This window comes from Phascolarctos cinereus, unplaced genomic scaffold (assembly GCF_003287225.1).
Source record: "Phascolarctos cinereus isolate Bilbo 61053 unplaced genomic scaffold, phaCin_HiC Scaffold_726;HRSCAF=1367, whole genome shotgun sequence".
Classification (NCBI taxonomy): Eukaryota; Metazoa; Chordata; class Mammalia; order Diprotodontia; family Phascolarctidae; genus Phascolarctos; species Phascolarctos cinereus.
Window position 1 is genome coordinate 228208940 of NW_027556098.1, and position 20067 is coordinate 228229006.

Here is a 20067-nt window from a genome sequence, read left to right on the forward strand (position 1 = left end):
TTTGCCATCTCTGGTAAAACTTCAGATTATGTTTTAATTTGTGAATGAACATAATTTTTTTTATGAAACCACTATATCGGGGTTCTTAAACTGGGACGGCTCATTGAATAGAGCACTGGATGTGGAGTCAGGAAGACCTGAGTTCAAATCCAGCCTGAGACACTTAATGATTGTGTGACCCTGGGCAGGTCACTTCTCCCTGTTTGCCTCAGTGTCCTCATCTGTACAATGAACTGGAGAAGGAAATAGCAAACCACTCAAGTATATTTACCAAGAAAACCCCAAATTGGGTCATGAAGAGTTGGACAGAACTGAAAACAACCAAAAAAACTGGGGACCCATAAACCTGGAAGAGGAAAAATAATACATCTTTATTTTCACAAACCTTTAACTGAATTTTAGCATTTCTGTCAATTGTGATTTGAAAAAACAAAAAACATTGTTCTGAGAAGGAGTCAATAGGATTCACCAGCCTGCCGAACGGGTCCATGACATAAAAAGTTTTAGAGCCCCTGCTTTAGGACATGGCTGTTTCTCTACTTAACACTTTACTCTAAACAACAGGATTTTCTTTCAGTTTGCAAATGTACTTCACTTTATCCATGACTGCACAGCACAAACTGAACTAGAGACGTGGCCATTTTAGGGGTAATTTGATCAAGGAAAATATTCAAATGAAATGCAACATGGCCTTGTGGATATAGAGCTGACCTCAACTTGGGTTCAAGTCTTACCTCTGAGACTTCCTGGCTTAATGACCCTATGCAATCACTAAACCTCTAAGTGCTCTAGGAACTACCCTAAGACTGTGTGCTACAAAGAGAAGCATCCCAGGCCCGTATTGGTCAAAGAAGTTTCCTTACCTAGGAGCTCCTTATACCAACGAAATGGAAGGTCTGATCATTATCCCCTTCCTAAATGGCTAAAGGAGACCATTCGGGTCTAAAACTCCACTACAGCATTTTTTGGGTTTTTTTTTTTAGGCAATGGGGTTAAGTGACTTGCCCAGGGTCACACAGTTAGTGACAAGTTTTTGGTCTGAGGCTGGATTTGAACTCAGGTCCTCCTGAATCCAGGGCTGGTGCTCTATCCACTGTGCCATCTAGCTGCCCCCATCCACTATAGCATTTCTACATTGTTCAAAGGCAGATACCATATTCCATGTGGACAGACACTTTCCTAAATTCAATTAACATTTATCAAACATCTACTTTGTAACAACAAAAACAAAACAAAATGGTGCTAAGTACTGGAGTACAAAGATATGAAACAATCCCTATCAAGAAACTTTGTACTGGATTGGGATGAGGAGAAGGGTGCAAAAGCGGAGAGAAGAACCTCAAAGATACGGAATTTTATCAGTGTAAGTATACCCTCTATCAATGGAGACCAGCATATTGTCTGGATTAATTACTGTGGCCAAAACAATTCATCACCTCATGACCAACCTCTTGGGAATTCACCTCTCCAAAATTTAGCTAGATGAATCAATTTTCAGATAATGTCCAGACTGTCCACAGTCAGTTAGTCAACAAGAATTTATTAAGTATGTACTATGTGCCAGGCACTATGCTAAGGGCTGGAAATACAAATACAAGCAATAAGAAAAACCCTTGAGAAGCTTACATTCAGATGGGGAAGACAACAATAAAAGGAAGGAGATGGGAAAAGGGGGTAGAAGGTACTGGGATCATACTTTAAAACTTTCTTACTTTATAGGACCTAGCAAAACTTTTAATCCATTGAAATAACCTTCAAGAGTCAGTCCAAAACTTGGACCCAAAGGAAAACTGAGAAAATGTACCTCCCTTCCTGCACTGCAGAGGTGGGGAAATATAGATATAGACCTTTGTCTTTATGTTGTCAAACATGTTATGAGTTGCCTAGCTTTGTTGAACTACTTTTTTTTTTGTAAATCTTTTGTTGCTACTGTTACTGTTTGCTGCAAGAAGTAACAAAGAGGAAGAAGAGGAATATATTCAAAAGTGAATGTGGTATATAAAAGGTATCAATAAAAAATAAGACAATTTTAAGCATATAAGGTCACTTCCACATGCCACAGTGAAGTATTGGGGTAGTATTTCAGCAAAAGATGGCAAAAATAACTGGTTCAAGAATTGTGTGACTCTTAATTTGTGTTTTGGTTTTGATTAATACAGATCACCATATAGTCTATACATATATGTATGTGTGTATATATATATATATATATATATATATATATATATATATATATATATATGTATGTATGTATAAAACTCTATGCAATTAATATTGCTAAAAAGAAAAACTTGAATGGCTGCAAAATGATAATCTTGGCTATGGCACCCAGCTACAAGTGCCAACAATAATAGGGAAATTTGGAAATATTTTTTTTTTTTGTGGTTCAGGCCTTTTCAGTTGTGTTCATGTCTTCGTGATCCATTTGGGGTTTTCTTGGTAAAGATACTAGAATGGTTTGCCATTTCCTTCTGCAGCTCATTTTACAGATAAAGAAACTGAGGCAAACAGGGTTAAGTGACTTGCCCAAGGTCACACAGCAAGTAAGTGTCTGAGGCTAGATTTGAACTCAAAAAGATGAGTCTCCCTGACTCTAAGCCCAGCACTGATATTCACTGTGCCACCTAGCTGCCCACTGTTGGAAATACATCAGTTCTATATGTTTTGACATTCAGCCAACAGGCATTTAGTAAATGTTTTCTATGGATCAGGGACTGTGCTAAGCCCTGGGAATACACATACAAGAATAAAGAAAAACAGTCCCTGCCTTGAAGAAGTCTGGAATACAGCTCAGAGAAGAGGAAGACATGGCTTGTCTGGGGTATTGTCTTTCGAAGGAAGTTCATCCAATCAGAGCAAAAGGCCACACAGGAAGAAGATACTTCCAAAGTGTTAGTTCCAGGGCTGGAGTGAGTTTCTAGGAAGAAAAGGTTTCTGAGGTATGTCAGAGAAAGTCCGGAGTGCAACCTGAAGAGGAATGGGTTTTGTTAAACGACCACAAAGATGTCACCTTCCTTGCAAAGAAACTGTACTTGATATTCACTTTCCCAATTCACGGGATCATGGGGTTTAGGGTACAAAGGGGACTTAAATATTGCCTAAAATGCCCAACATCAAGCAAGTTGTAAGGGGCAGGACTGGTATTTGAATGTAAGTTCCTGCAGCCAGATGCAAAGTTCTTCGCTTAATTACATTATACCAACATTTGTATTTCAATGTTAGGAGAAACGGAGAGGGAGAGGGAGAGGGAGAAGGAGGAGAGAAAGAAAGAAAGAAAATGGTATAACATATGAAACTATCTAAACTGAAATTGCAAATATGAAAAGCAGTTCTGGTCTCAAAAGGCCTTCTTTTAAGATTAATGCAAGGTTGTGAAATCAAAGCTTCAATAGTTAGAACTATTAGTTTAGTCTAAGGCATTTTACTCAGCTATATCTAAGCGACAGTTTAATGGCTTATTAAAGCAATATTGGGCCACGTGTACTAAAGTGCTTGGTTTCCAATATTTTGGCTGTTTTGCATCTGAACAATGCCACACTTGGGGCTAATGCCTATCACATTCTCTAGCTCATCAATTCTCCATGTGACATTGTTTGGAAAATGAATTAAGTCACCAAGGAGGAATGTGCTGAAACCCAGGCTTGCTCCCTTAACTCGTTTGTTGCTTTCCCTTCCTTAATTGTAATATACTCCCCAGTCAAATTCAGCCATTCCAGTGAGATTCCCCAGAGGAAAGCCCTGGTAATGCCAACTACTGGTTTGGCACAGCATGTGCTGTCAGGAAGAGAGGTTTTCTTCTTTTAAAATCCCTGTCTCCTCCCCCTGGAGCAATCTTCTTGCCCAGTCCATCAAGATTTGGAAAAATGCCTCCTAGTTAGTAAAGTGCTAATTTCAGACCTCGTATGACATGAGAACTTGGAGCCTCAACCTCTGAATGGGGCATAATGCACACACAGCAGTCTCCCTGGATAGAAAGCATGGTTTCTGTGCATTTCTGTTATAATTAAACAGCACTAAAAATATAAAATCTTTTGCCTATGTGGCTGCAGATTTGATAAAGATTCCTTTCTTTAGCTTGTGAACAAAAGAAGTTTTCCTGTACTTCAGCTGTCATTCTGATCAGGGAAACACATTTTGTAAAGGAGTAGCTGGAAGTGAGTACAAATGTGGAGATAACATTTTCCAGAGCATTATATAAAAGCCCTATTATTTACAACCAGTGCATTGCCTTTGATTACATGCTTCAATCATAATATGATGCAGGCTTATTTTATTCAAAATTTCCCTTGATGACCCTGTCATTCTAGAGAAATGGCTGATAGCTCTTTCCTTTCATCTTTATTTCATATCAAGTAGAAAAATAGAAGGGAGACAAATGATGTTTGGTCACCTCCAGTGCTGTCTTGTTTCTACTTCGTGTAGTTTTGTCTATTAAAACCTTACCATTGAAGTTTTTTTAATATAGTTTTATTTATTTTATTAATTCATTTATTTTTGTAATGTATCTTCACTATTCAAATAGAATCATAGACCTATTGCTGAATGGGACCACAGATACCCTCTAGTCCAAATCTCTGGTTTTTCCAGATGAGGAAACAAGACTGGAGACATTAAGTGACTTGTTTAAGATTAAATAAGTACTGGGGCAGCTAGGTGGAAGCTCTGGCCTTGGAGTCAGGAGGACCTGAGTTCAAATCTGACCTCAGACATTTGACACTTACTAGTTGTGATACCCTGGGCAAGTCACTTAACCCCAATTGCCTCACCTCCCCAAAAAAAAAAAAGATTAAGTACTTACCAAGTGTCAGATACAGGATTTGATCCTCGGTTCTCTGATTCTAGGACCAGTGCTTTCTGCTGTGTCATGAATATAAAAGATTTATACTGACTATTTAAAATAATAGACATTGAATATACAGAAATTTGTTGTTTGTTAATTTCTGTGGTGAAGCACAATTGATGGTTTTAGAGAAGTGCCTGGGGCATTCACTGAAAGGACAAGTGACTTTACCCCAAGTTGACCAATATGTGTCAGAGAGAGAACTTGAACCCAGCTCATCTTGACTCTCAGGGCCAGCTCTCTGGCCACCCTGCAAGGCTGGCTTTCATCCCAAATACAAATACCTATCAAAATAATAAAATGTCAGTAGTTTTCATATCTTCAGTCTAGGTGTAGGTATTGTGTTTTATTTTTTTTCATTGTGATGTAATGGGAAAAAAAGCATTGGCTTTGGAGTTGGGAAATCTGGATTCAAATTTCAGCTCTGAACATGAACAAGTCACAGGGCACAAGTCTCAACTTCTGCCTCATCTCTAAATAGGGCTGATGATACTGATTCAACAAACTTCTCAGAGCTGTGGTAAAGAAAAGTTTTATACCTTAAAGTACTGCACACATGTGAACAGTTATTATTTTTCCTCAGTTTGATGTCATGGTAAGATACTGTGTTTCACCCTCAGAGGATTGGAATCCTAGTTTTGCCACCTAGTCATCTTCATGACCTTGGGCAAGTCATAACTTCTGGGGGTTTTAGCCATAAAACAAAGTGGTGGGACTAAATGATGTGAATGATCCCTTGATTCTTGATTCAAGGTTCTATGATTCCTTAGGTAAAGGTCCAACTACCATCAAGGCAGACATTGTTAAATAGTCTTCATAAATTTGTATATCAGAAAAATATACCATTTAATAGTAAATTTGTAGGGAAGAGGGTGATTATCACCCTTTATGAACTTAGTGAGACTGGCTTTAAGACAATAGAAGTATAAACTTCGCTCCCTTTTCCCACTTCATAGAATTTACAAGAGCCTATACTCCAGCAGCATAGCGTTTGAAAACCCAGAGCTAGGTCCCTATCACAATGAAACACTAGTGTACAGTTTTGTGGAGGAAAAATAGATTATGATATCATAATATAATGGCATAAGGCAAGAAAAGTGGGGCTTCACTCCATCAAATGCCCCTAAGATGTAATATCTGACATGAGCTATAGGTGGGATCCAGAAATAGTGTGGGATAGCCAAAACCCATGTGGTATAGGGGTCTCACACTTCTCTAACAATTAGGAAGATTCAGATTAAAGTGACTCTGAGGTTTTACCCATCAAAGACAGATAGATGACATAGTGGATGGAGCCTCAGGAAAGCCTGAGTTCAAATTCAGCCACATTTATTAACTGTGTGACCATGGGCAAGTCATTTATTGGCTATTTGCCTCAGTTTCCACAACAGTCAAATGAGGATAATAATAACACCTAGCTTCCAGACCTGTCATGAGAACCAAATGAGAAAATATTTGAAAAGCACTTTGCAAACATTAGAGCACTATGACATATAAACCCTACCTATTCATTATCATCATCATCGTCATCATCATCAAATTGACAAAGATGACTAAAAAGAAAAAATGACAGCTGTTGGAAGGGCTGTAGGAAAAGAAGCAAATCAAGCAAGGCACTGTTGGTTGAGCTGTGAATTGGTCCAGGCATTCTGAAGAGCAATGTGAGATACCCCAAATTTTACAAAACTGCATACCTTTTGACCTGGTGATACCACTGATAGGTCTCTATCCAAAAGAGATCAAAAAAGGAAAACTATCAATATGTGCAAAAAATGTGTAGCCTTTTTTTGTGCTAGCAAAGAACTAGAAACTAAGGGGGGGCGGTGTCCATCAACTGAGGAATGGCTAAACAAGTTATGGTATGTAATTGTAATAGAATACTGTTGTGCTATAAGAAATCATGAAGGGGATGATTTTGGAGAAATCTGGGATGATTTGCATGAACTGTTATAAAGTAAACTAGGAGAGCAATTTATACAATTGTAAAAACAAACTATGATTCCAGAAGACTCACGATAAAGCATGCTACCTGCCTCCTAAGAGAGAGGTACTGGGCTCAAGTTAAAGGCTAAGAAATAAATTTTTTGACATAGCCAATGCAAGAATTAAAGAGAGTTTTGTTTCCTCCTTTTCAATGAAGAGAAAGGTATGGAAGGGAAATAAAATAGATATTTGTTCATTAAAAAATTTTAAGATAAAAACATAATATACTTCCATTTGTATTTGTCACATAAAGTTAATTGCTGACTTTAAAAAGAACTTCTATCTTGATAAGTAAAGAGAAGTGTTTTTTTTGTAATTTCACAAATATGTTTTAACTTGTATTGTAAACCAGGGAGATAAGCTACCAAATACCTAAATAGGCTATTATTTGACCAAGACAGATAAAAATTTTGCCTTGAGTATAAATATAAATATAAGCAAAGTTATCACACATGCTCATATTTTCCTTGTGTTTTTCCTTGGGCTACCCCAAAAGATTCAACTTGAGTTTATACCCCTAAGCACAGGCAGCTATTAACAAATTAATTGGGTCATAATTATACCCCCCTTGTTAATTAAAGGCAATTATTTGTTTAAACCAGTTTTACCAACATTACAGTGCCTGAGTTCACAAGAATGGGAAGTAGATATTGCTTATATTTTCTAACACAGGAGTATAGTCTTCATAATTGGCTTAGTTTTCAGAAAAAAAGAATAATTTTACATTAATAATAATGATAATTAGCATTTATATAAAACCTACTATGTACCAGTCACTATATTAAGTTCTTGAGAAATATCTCATTTGATCGTCCCAACAACTCTGGAAGATAGTTACTATTTTTAATCTCCACTTTGCAGTTAAGGAAACTGAAGCAAACAGCTTAAGTGATTTGCTCACACAAGCTAGTAAGTGTTTGAGGCTGGATTTAAGCTAAGGTTTTCTTGACCGCAGGCCCAAAACCCTATCTGCTGTGCCACCTGGCTGCCTAAAATTATGTTCTTGCTGTTGTTCAGTAGTATCAGTCATGTCCAACTCTTTGTGACCTTGTTTAGGGTTTTCTTGGAAATGATACTGGCCTGGTTTGCCATTTCTGGCTCCAGCTCATTTTTTAGATGGGGAAACTGAGGCAAACGGGATTAAGTGACTTGCCCAGGCTCACAGAATTAATAAGTATCTGAGCCATATTTGAGCTTAAGAAGAAAAGTCTTTCTGACTCTAGGCCTGGCATTCTGTTCACTGTGCCACCTAGATGCCCTAAGTTTATGACTTTTTTTCACAACAGAACTACAAAAAAGATCCCATTGAATAGATTGGTTAACAGAGGGAGCGTGGCATAGTAAATAAAGAGATCACCTTGAAGTGAGGAAAATCTGGATTCAAGCCCTACCTTTGACACATAATGACCATATGACCCTGGGGAAGTCGTTTTATTTCTTGGTGTCCTAGATAGCTTGCTAAAACTACAAATTTCAGAGAAGGTACTAACCTGCACTAGTAGAGGAAGTATCTTACGGGATGTTCTTCTACCGATGTAATCACAGATCTAGCCCCTCTTACTGTTTAGTCATATCATCCAAACTAAGAGTCGAATGTTTCATTATTGAATGGGATATCATGCAGTCCAATGATCTGCTTCCTTGGAACCTGAAGAAACTGATTTGTGGTCAGGCCATCAGAGAAATTTTTAATGACTGCCCAAGCAGTTTATTCATTCGATTTGTGTGAGCATTTTTATCTTAAAAGTCAAAGATTAGCCCTTCCCCCACTATCTGAGGTGTTGGAAAACATAAGGGACCTGTTTTGTGTATTGCTGTCCCTTCTTTTCATTTCATGCCTTCCTTCCTCTGACTTTCCCATTCGGACTCTGGGGAAAGAAGAGAGACAGGAATGGCCGGGGAATCAGAGACCACATGGAGAGGTGCTGACATCATCATAATCATTGCCCAGAAGCCATGGTATCACAAGAACAGGGTGACTTCAAGGGAAAGTTAGACCAGCTAGGAGAGCAAAGTCAATGACCAGGTGTCATGAGGAGAAAAGAAATCTGGAGCTGCTGAGATTGTCAATTATAATGAATCCCATTCATCTCCAAAAGCTCCGAGTAGTTTTTCCTTATTTAGTCTCTGTATTCCTAAAACAAGACATGAAAGTCCCTCACTGTATTCTCTGCTTTCCTTTATTAATCCAAAAGTCTGAAATTTGGGCTTCCCACATTTCCATTAACTTCTTTCTATATGCTATAAGTATATATGATAGAGATCCCAGCTCATCTCAACCCAAAGATCTAAGAAGGAAACAGTAGAAGGACTAGAAAATGATTGAAGGCAAATAATTCCATAGAGGATTCTGGTCTAGTTTCCTTTTTGTTTTTATTCTATGAACAATAAACTATGTTATCAGAGTAGGCTAAGCCTCTGAATCACAAATGTATTGAGAATTAACCTGAGAAAGTGCTAGGTATAGACAACTGATTTAATGTTTTAGTTTGTTGAGGAAAATCCCACTCCATCCCCTAGATCAGAGGGTTCTTAACCTGAAGTCCATGAATTTGTTTGGTGTGTATGTGTATATACAAATATGCATATGTGTATACAAATATGCATGTGTATATACAAATACGTATGTGTATATATACAAATATGTATGTGTGTATATGTATAGATGTGTATAGACATATACATATATGTCTTTATGTGTGTACATATTAAAAATGTATATTGTATGCATGTATGTGTATATGTATGTGTGTGTATGTATGTATGTATGTATGTATGTATGTATGCCCTAGATTAAATGAGGACTAGACCAAATGCATTTGGATTCATGGGCTCACCTTAAAGGGGGTGAAACCTAAAGATTAACATGCTTAGTGCTTTCTGGTGGTTTGAGGAAATACTGCAGGTGCTTAGGAAAGGACCATCCGTCTAAAATGTCTGCTAGAGTAACTGACAAGTTCTGAGTTGGTAGCTCAAGTAAGGAGCCTCCTGGTGGCCAATTCGGATTAAACTCAGCTAATTTTTATATAATCACCACATAATTGACACAGCTTCCTGTGGGCATAAAGAGGGCAACACTCAAGCCACACTAACAAAGGACCCCATTTGCTCAATCACACATTGTAGGGCTCATATAATAGCATCATCAGAAATTGCTCTGCCAGATAATCAATCTCTCTCTCTCTCTCTCTCTCTCTCTCTCTCTCTCTCTCTCTCTCTCTCTCTCTTTCTCTCTCTCTTCATCGTTCTCTCTCTCTCCTCTTCTCCCTCTCTCTCTCTCTCTTCTTCCCACCCCTCATCAGGCCAAAGGCAAACAATTCAAGCAGAGACATTGGGCTACAGTTATGAAAAATATAAGGCAATAATTAAACATTGTAGAGCATTAAAAACTCTATGTATGCTAATTTTTAATTCTTACAGACATTGCCAGAAGTATAGTTTTTGCTTAAGCTATACAGTAACCAGATATAAATTAAAGTGCCATAAGCTGGTAATGTTACTACTCATTCTCTAACAGCAATTAATGTTACTACCCACGATCACCCTTTCACTGAATCCAGAGAATTTCCTTTTTTTTTTTTGCTAAAATAATTATTATCTGCTGCACAGAATCCCTAGCTAGTTTCCTTCAAAGCTCAGTTGAAATGTCTCCTGCTAACTGAGGCTTTTCTTCATTCCTCCCACTATTACCTTTCCACCCAAAGAAGTACTTTGTGATTGCTTCACATATATTTTGAATACACTTAAATGTGTACATACTGTCTCCCTGATAGAATATAAGTTCCTTGTATTCCCAGGGCCTAGCACAGTGTCTCACAGTAAGTACTTCATTAGTTGATCATTCTAAAAGCTGCAACTAAAGCCTAGTCTTTAAATGCTAATATAGCTGAGATTGAGGCAGTTATCTGGATAAAAACTAATAGAAATAATGATAATAATGAGGTTATTGTTATTAATAAGCTCAATTTTCTGAATAGTTCTAAAGTATATTTTACCTGAATTATCTATATTATTACCTCAAGTGTAGAGTTCCATACAGATTTTTTTAAAAAGGGAACTTTCTATAGAAATGATATATAGAAAGGATGTTCATAATATTTTTAGTGTTCTCCACTGGAGCTGAAAGTTATTCTTTAATTCAAAGATGAAGAGCTGCAGTACTAATGAGGAGTTTTTAACCACACAGAGGACATTACTTTAGAAACAATCTATTATTTATATGAGATTTAATTAAGGGTTTTGTCATATAATTAATGTTTACCACCATCATGTTTTGTTTTTTGTAAAAGATTGAATTTGACATAGAAACAGGAGTCATGATGCTTTTCAGGAACAAAAGTATCACACATTATCCTCAGGAAAGAAAGATATTCATGGAAAGAATTATATCTTTTCATTTTTATTGTAATTTGACTTTTATTACTTGCCCTTAACTCTTCTGCTTTGAATATTATAGATATGTTTGTGGATTTATTGTAGATAGATGGTCAGCTGAAGTTTGAGAGAACCCACTAAGCTTATAAGAAATGAAGAGTCAGAATGTACTTACAAATAGATTGTTGCATAGGGGAGGGGAGCGGAGAGGAAGGAAAAAATAAGGTTGGAGGCAGGGGTATGTTACAGCCAGCTCAAAGAGGCTCTCACAAGCAGGTTGTTAAGTTTTTAATGTGAGCATTTTTGGAAATCAGCAAACACTACAAATTAGGGCTTGATTTGTTGTTATTTTAATTGCCTAGAGTTAAGAAAGTAATGAAGACAATGTCAGTAATTCATATTAAACTCAAAAGTGTATGGTGGATACATTTTTGGAGGGGAAGCACCAAATTTTTAATATTTATGACCATACCCCTGGGTAGAGGTGTCTTCAAGGTCACCCTGGACCCCAGTGATTAGCCCAATGTATAAGAAGGGTTGGATCACCAATCGTAATTATTTCACACCACCATTCAAGAAAGAAAGCACAGGCTCCGCATTGCTCTACCAGCCAATGAGACAATCAATGTCCAATCCTCTGTATTCACAGGATGATACAGAAAGAGAAGCAGACAACTAGATTCATAAGACTTATTTTGGTGTCTGGTTGCAGGACAGAGTTATGAGGAAAATTTGATAGCTTTTCCCTGAGCCCTAGGTCAGAGTCTACCATGAAGCTGCCTAGAGAAATCTGAAGACCTTAGTGTAGGAACTAGCATTTATACAGCTAAATAGGAACCACAACCAAAAGTATCCCTATAGAATGCAAATTAAAATCACAAGCTTAGAGATCACCAGCTAGAGGCTAGTAGATAGCACAATGGACTGAGTGCTGGTACTAGAGTCAGGAATACCTGAATTCAAATGTGACTTCAGACACTTACTAACTGTGTGACACTGGGCAAGTCATTTAACCCTGTTTGCCTCAGTTTCCTCTTTTGTAAAATGAAGATAATAATAGCACCTCCCTGTCAGGGTTGTTGTGAGGATCTAGAGAGATAATATTTATAAGACGCTTAGCACCCTGCTTGACACATAGTAAGCATTATAAAAATGTTAGCTATAATCATCATCATCATCATCATCATCATCACCAATCTTTATAAGGCAACCTTGAGCCTTGAGCCATCAGAAAATAGGAATATTATTCTTACCTTTATTTGTTTATAATAATAATAGGTAACATTTATATGACGCTTTGAGATTTGCGAAGTACTTCACCATGCATTAACTTATTTGATTTTCACGACAACCTTATTATGCGGGTGCTGTATCTCCATTTTCTATGTGAGAAACTGAAGCCAAATATGGTTAAATGACTTTCCCAATATCACATTTCTAATAAATGTCTTAGGGGAGTTTTGAACTCAGATCTTCCTGACTCCAAATCCAACACTTTATGTACTATACCAATTAGTCAGTAAATTCTTACTTTGTGTCAAGAATCGTGCTAAGTGTTTTAGCTATACAAAAGGGTAATGGGGCTGCCTTGAAAAGTAGTAGTCTGAAGACCTCACTAGAGATCTTCAAGTACAGACTTGATAACCAATTGTTAGGTATTTTATATTTTGTACAGGGAATTCTTTTGGGGGAATGGTTAGCCTCTGAGATCCCTTTCATCTCTAAAATTCCAGGATATGCTTTTACCATGATGACAGTGTCAACAAGTAAGGTGAAGTACAAGGTGTTTGTCAATACATATTAACATATTAATCCATTTGTTTCTGGAAATAAACATGTTTGAGTGAAAAGAAAACTTTTTCCTTACTCCTTGTTAAGCAAAACCCAAGTTTTCTTACCTTTATGGCATCCATGGTGGGGAAAGGATGCAGGTAGAGTGAGAGGGAGAGAGGGGACAAGTCTTTGTAATGATTTGAATAACTGAGTTCGCTCATAACCTACGGGTAACCACATGTAATTCCTTCTCTAAAGACTTTGACAATATATATGTTTTAAAGATGAACACAATCAACAGAATAAGGAAAAAATAGACAATTATCCTGTCATCACCAAAGTAGTTAGCATAGAGCTTGGAACATAGCAGATGTTTAATAAATGTTTTTCAATTGATCAATTGGTTTCTTTCTAATATCTGTGAACTTGATGTAAATTAACCATAGATTTCCAGAGATAATCTAGTCTCACAGCCACATAATCATAATCATAGATAATTTATCCAAAGGCACACCTATGGTTACTGGTGGGGCCAGAAATAGAATCCAGGTATCCTGACTCCCAAGTTGGTACTCATTCCACTTGGATGGCACTTGATCATTTTACAGCAAAGGATCCCAACTGATACCTAGTAAAGTCCTACCTCTGGGCTCACTACCTTAGAAATGAGCAGCAGAGCTATGATGGATACAAAGGCAAAGGTATGCTGGAGCCAGCTTGAAGGGGCTCTCTTGAGCAGATGGCTAGATTTTCAGTGTGAGCATCTACCCCTTGGGAAGAAGCAAAGCTACAAATCAGGCCTTGATTTATTATCTTATTGATTGTCTAGATATAATGAATGTGTTATTTATTATAATACTCTGAGTTCAAATGTAACTTCAGACACTTGCTAGCTGTGTGATACTGGGCAAGTCACTTAAACATGTTTGCCTCAATTTCCTCTTTTGTAAAATTAAAATAATAATAGCACCTCCCTCTCAGGATTGTTGTGAGGATCTAATGAGATAGTATTTATAAGATACCTAGCACTGTGCCTGACACATAGTAAACATCATAAAAATGTTAGCTATAATTATCATCATCACCACCACCATCATCAATCTTTATAAGACAACCTTGAGCCATCAGAAAATAGAGAAAATATCAATAATGCCAATTCAGCTTAAAAGTGTATGCTGGGTACATGTTTCAGGGGTTTGTTTTTTGTTTTGTTTTGTTTTTCAGTTTCTGAAGATCCAGTCACTAAACTTCACCAGCACACCACTGTAAACTAGGTAGAAGGACAATTTAAGAAAATGGAAAAGATCGTTTTTATGCAGCCTATGAAGTCAAGGACTTTAGAAAACTATTTATTGAAATCAAAACAGTACAGTCAGCTGAGGTCATATAATTTGGGCAAGTGGTTAGCAAAGCCATTCTCTAAAGCCTATTACCATAGAAGGTAGGGAAGAAAATGCTCTTGGTATTATTTAAATTTTAATGAGCACCAGAAATATAGTCACAGTCTCTGAGGTTGTACATTTACTAGACAATGTGACATAATGATATGAGGGTAAGTGCTTTATTGATGAGCCAAGCAACAGCAGCAGCACATAGTCTTAGGAGCAAAAGCATTGGCTTAAAATTTGAGAAACTTTAGGTCTGCTTCTGACTTCATCCTTAATTTACTGTATGACTTCATGTGGGTATGGAGAAAAGAGCATTGTTTTTAGTGTGAAAGGAACGTGGCTCAAATCCCAGCCCTGCCGACTGGTGCCTATGTAGCCCTCAATATCTCTAGGCTTCAGTTTTCTCATCTGTAAAATGAGGGAGTGTTGGACTAGATGAAAAAAATTATATTTATAAATTTACATATGTATTTATAAAATTATATCCACAAATATCTATACCTATAAATCTATAAATAAGTCTATAAATTTATGAATATATGACCTTCCCTGTGCTCTAGATTTTTTTTGTACATACTGAGGATTTTATTGTTTGCCCCTTCAAAAAAGAAATTAGATAGAGAAGATTCTTAAGACTCCTAGGAAAAGAGGATTCTGCTACATACCACTACGAACAAGTCACTTTATGTCTCTTGGCCTCAGAGTTCCCCTCTATAAAATAAAGAGGTTTTACTTAGATGGCCTCAAAGGTCCCTTACTGCAATGATCCTATAATCTAATGAGGGTAGAATAAGAAAGGGCTAGAATTGGCCTATGCCGGGCTATACAAAGATTCAAGATGTGTTTCATACTTTGAGGAAGTAATAGCTGTGGTACGTGAATTACAAAGAATGACTATTTTTCATAATACCCCTGTACCTTACGTGAGCAGAAGAGTGTGATTGAAAAAATAGTGTTGACTGCCAAGTGACTTTTGTAATTTTACATGAAAAGAGTGGAAGTATATAAAATCCAATTTCAATTTTCGCTATCTTTACAGACTCAATGGTGGCACAGTGTCTAGAGCACCAGGTCAGAGTTAAGAAGGCTCATCTTCCTGAGTTTAAGTCTGACCTCCTACACATATTAGTTTTATGAGCCTGAAAATGTCACTTAACCCCATTTGCCTCAGTTTCCTCCTCTGTAAAATGGGCTAGAAAAGGAAACTGTGAACTACTTTAATATCTTTGCCACGGAAACTCCAAATGGGGTCACAAAAAGTCAGACACAACAGAAAACAAGTGAACAACAGATTCAATGCTAGAGCCAATGGATATGCACAATGGATAGAGTATTGGGCCTGGAGGCAGAAATATCTGAGTTCAAATCCAGCCTCAAATAATAACTAACTGTGTGAACCTGGACAAGTCATTTAATTCTGTCTGCTTCAATTTCCTCAAATATAAAATGGAGATAATTATAAAGCCTAACTCTTAGGGTGGTTGTGAAGATCAAAAGAGATAATATTTGTAAAGTGCTTAGCACAGCGCCTCTTATATCATAGATACCTAATAAATGTTTGTTTTCTTTTTTTAAATTGAACATTTCAATAAAAACTCTGGATCACAGAGATCCAAACACTGATGGTTCCACCCTTAAAAAAAAAAAAGCATTCCAGGATAAAAGGACTTACCTTGTCACTATTTCTTACCATGTAACTTTAAAGGAGAAAGATAATACTCATCTATGTTTTCTATTTCATGCCTGAAAGTGCGAGCAATGAGCAAAATTCGCATTGTATATTCTTTCCAGATGAACTGAAGCTAGACAGCTAAATCAGTAATGCCATCTAACATGGTCATATTAGCTCAGTGATGCAGAAAAGCCCATCTGTAACATCATAAATATGACTAAACTAGGGGAGCAGGCTAAAAGCCTTGTATAGCAGTTGATTCAAGGAAATCTTACAAATGCCTTTTAAAAGGGGTATAATGTAATTGATGACAAATGAATAATAGCAGGCATCTGACCATGGGTATGTAGTAATAAGTTTGCTGAAATTATCTATAAACTGCTTTAGAATTCAATTTCATATGCATTTAAAAAAACAACTTATCAAATGATTTTGCTGCAGTTCACTAAGTTTTAACTGTGGGCAATTGACTCAAGTATATGCAATTTGTTAGGAGAAATACATAAGAGCACTTTCCTAAATACCTGCCATGATGTGCTACTGTTTTGTACTGTTTGTAGAGATTGGAAATGGGCACCTTCAGCTATTGTCTACATCCTGTTTCTCTGTGGCTTATTGGTGAATACACTTGGTGGGGTGGGGGTGGTATCCTTTGGCATCTTTATTTTTTAATAAAATAGGTACATTCTACTTCAACTAATCCCAGAACTTAGCTGTTAGATCACAAATAAAAAGGTTAGTGATGAAAGTGTAGCATTTGAATAGAAAAATAAAATAGCCTATTTAACAGTAACTATTCCAAATTCTTTATTGTACAAGAACCCCACTGAAATGCACTGTTTCAAAACACTCCCAGGCTGTATCTTCAATCAGAGCAGGAATAATCCCCCCTCTCCAGGGAAAAGAAAGAAAGAAAAGTAATAATGGAAGGACCAATTTGTTTTAGAACGGGTATATCATCTGTGATATAGATGTAACCAGACCCATTTGACCCCCAATCCTCAGGAAACAGTGGATTTTTGTGTGACCAGGCTCCTACCCAAGCAAGGCAGGAGGTCATCCCTGTGCCGCATACTGGATGTAAAGGATGTTGTTGTTTAGTCATTTTCAGTCATGATCCCATTTGGGGTTTTCTTGGCAGAAATATTGGAGTGGTTTGCCATTTCCTTCTCCAACTTGTTTTATAGGTGAGAAAACTGAGGCAAACAGGGTTAAGTGATTTACCAAGGGTCACACAGCTAGTAAGGGTGTCCAGGCTCAGCACTCTACCCACTGTACCACCTAGCTGCCCAAGAGTATGAAGGGATATGTGATTTGTAATTGGCAAAGAAAATGCTGAGCAGGATGCAACAATGCATTACTTTAACGTCCAACACATAAAGGATTTACCGAGTTGGGTCCAGAGTTGTTTTGTTGTTGTTTTTTGTTTTTTCATTGTTGTTTTTTTAAGAGACACGTGATTCCAGAGACTTCTTGAAAGAGTCAACAGTCACATCAACATGTCTGTGATTTCTAACTTACCTCCCTAGAAACTGCTAGAATGGACCTCCTTAGGCAAGATTGGACCCTCTCTCTTGGTTTAAATTGAGATACTTTCTTGCCCCTAGCCAAAGCATCCATTCCCTCTGTATAATTTCTGGCATATTCTAATCAGTAGGACTTCTCTGATTTCTATTTGGTGTTTTGACTTGAATAAATTGGTTTACTTGATAGTCTCTATTTTGGTGGTCTTTTTTATAAACCAATGTTTTGTAGGAAACAGCTAAGCTGATAAGTAGAAGCTAAAATCTACCTTGCCCCTTAAGAGCAACAAGCAAAGTGGTTTTACTTCTGAATTCGACCTGAACCCCTAGAACAGAGACATATGAAGAGGATAGATGGGTATAAGCCCATCCCAATACTCTTTAGGAGACTAAAGTATAAAGAATCCAGCTTCTCTGTGCTCCTGGGCTGCCTGTCCCTTCTACCCCAGCCAGTATGCAGGCAGTATAAACACTGCCCTTGGCTGTCTTCCTCGATGAAGAGGCAGGCCAGGTGTCAGATCCTATCTATCCAGGCCACACACAAGCTACATCTATACATTTGGACAACCTATGTGGACATACATATCATATATTAGTAAATGTGTAAATTTCTAATTTTAGGAAAATTTGCCCCTAATATTTCACATTCCTGGAGGGTATCACAAACTAAGGGTATCAGAATGATGAAAAGGTCTGCTTTTTCTTTCTAATATGAATTGAGTACGTACTGAGCTTCATAGGCTCCCAGCAAATTTAATTTCAACGTATGTTTACAGAGAATCCATTGACTACATAATAACATAGGATTAGATCCTGTAGAGCACTTGAAAAATAAAAAAAAATAAAAACAGAAAATGTAGCTTCTTCCTCAAGTTATAATAATGATAATAATAGAGTTGGAGAAATCATGCATAAATGAAATAACCAGAGGACTAAGGATGTAGCATAGCAACGTAACACAAGTAGTATACATTTAATAATTATAAAATTTAAGTGTTAGATACTAGAGCAGCTGAGTCTTAACCAGGTCTTAAAGAAAGGAATATGAGTTGCTATGATGGAAACAACCGTTCCATCCAGAGAAAGAATAGTGTGATAAACCACGTGCATAAAAGTGAGACCAAGCAGGTCTGACTGGAGTAACAAGACCGTTCTTGAGTATGACAATAGGTAAAGTGGAATAAATACAGTTAACTCAAGAAAGAAGGATCCTGAAAATTGAAAAGTTTTGATTTTATCCAAGTTGATCAAAATAATTAAAATGGAGTTTAATGAATATTTTCTGGCAATTATCTTTTAAGTTAGATGGAAAAGGAGAAAGGCTGGAAGTGTATTTATCAAATAGGAGGCTTTTGTAACAATTTAGACTTGAGGGACCAGAATGTTGGCTAGGAAAATGGAAAACTTAATATCATAAATTTAGACATTGAAGAGTCATAAGAAATCCTCTAGTCCAAGGGTTCTTCACCTTTTTTGTGTCATGGCTCCCTTGGTAGTCTGGGGAAGCCTATGGACCCTTCTCAGAAAAATGTTTGCAAAGACATTAAAAAATGCGTAAGATTACAAAGGAAACCAGTTATATTGAAATATGGATGAAAAATATTTTTAAAAACAAGCTCATGGCCCCAGTTTTAGAATTCCTGTCTTAGAGAGTTGCCTGAAATCTGTGAGTTTAAATGATAAATAATTTATCCATGGACATTGTAGCTAGTATATCTCAAAAGTAGGTCTTCCTGCATTTAAGCCCAGTACTCAATGTCCACTATCCCATGGTACACCTCGTATTGTCCCTGTTGTAATTAATGAAATGCAAATTCATTTAAAAGTGTTCATTTATAATGCCTTTTGTCATCAGTTTTCTCAATCAATAGATACTAGTAAGTTACTATTGATGCCCATCTCCTAGAGTTATTGGAGATCCAGCATTGGATCCTGAGTTCTTGACCTTGGTGGGGGGCAGTGTCGAAAATATTTGGAGTTAATGTCCCCATCTGGTTTTAAAGAGAAAGTCACTAAAATAAAGCTTAAGCATGTCTATGTTTTCCCTAAAAATGAATGATAAGCTCTCCAACTTCTATGTAGGCACTCAGTATATAAAATATGGCTATTGAAGGTTCACAGGACCAAAGAAACATAGGATTAGAGATAGAAAAGACCATCGATGCCGTCTAGTCCAATCTTCTAATTTTACAATTGAGTAAAGGAATAACTTTTATTTCACTCACTACAGAAAATAAATGACTGTAATGACATAGATGTTCACAAACAAACACATGAAACGTAGAACCTTCAAATAGCCCATTAAACTCATTAGCATCTTTCTGAAAGATAGACACTTTGAGGTACTGCTGAAAAAGATAGTCCCCATTTAACTCAGACCTGGATCATCTGAGCAACTCACAATAGCTAGTTTCATAAGATCTAGTCTTCTTGATCCACCCCGTGGCATGGCTTCAGTCCTCCAACTAAAGAGTGATTCTTTTGTGGTATTCATCTTTTTATCCAAAAAGCACT

The 20067-nt window shown here is 37.0% G+C and overlaps 1 protein-coding gene across 1 annotated transcript in view; it reads left to right on the forward strand.

The window, feature by feature from the left end:
* Positions 1-20067, forward strand: part of KCNH7 (potassium voltage-gated channel subfamily H member 7) — a 567074-nt gene that overhangs the window by 404392 nt on the left and 142615 nt on the right. The window lies entirely within an intron of this gene.